Below are 461 nucleotides of genomic sequence, written 5' to 3' on the forward strand. Positions count from 1 at the left end.
CAGCCCCCACCCAGCCCTCCCCATTCATTCATCCGGCCGCCTCTGGACTCCCCACGGTGGCACCAGCCCCTCGCAGAGCCGCCCCCGCCGGCGGAGCTGCGAGCGCCGGGCTGCGGCCGCCGGAGCCAGCCTGCCGTCCGTCGCGTCCCCCCCTCTCCCGGAGTTAGCAGTTAGCGCCGTGGGGTTTTTTATTAATTTTTTTTTTTTTTCCTGCTTTCTGTCTTTTTTTTTTTTTTTTTTTTTGCCAGCGCCGGTGCTGTTTAAATGGGCCAAGTTAGAGAAGCGGCGGCGCGGGGAAACCTTGCTGGGTCCGAGTGTCTGCACTGCCCCGCGCCTCCCGCGCGCCTCTCCCTCCATGTGTGTCCCGGGCGCCCCCGGGCTGCGCGCCCCGCGGGGCTGGGGGCGGGCGGGAGCCTGCTAGGAGCCGCGGGGGGGCTCGGCCCGCTCGTTTTTTTCGCCTT

Source organism: Gavialis gangeticus, unplaced genomic scaffold, assembly GCF_001723915.1.
Source record: "Gavialis gangeticus isolate Ggan-Ray unplaced genomic scaffold, GavGan_comp1, whole genome shotgun sequence".
NCBI classification, from domain to species: Eukaryota; Metazoa; Chordata; order Crocodylia; family Gavialidae; genus Gavialis; species Gavialis gangeticus.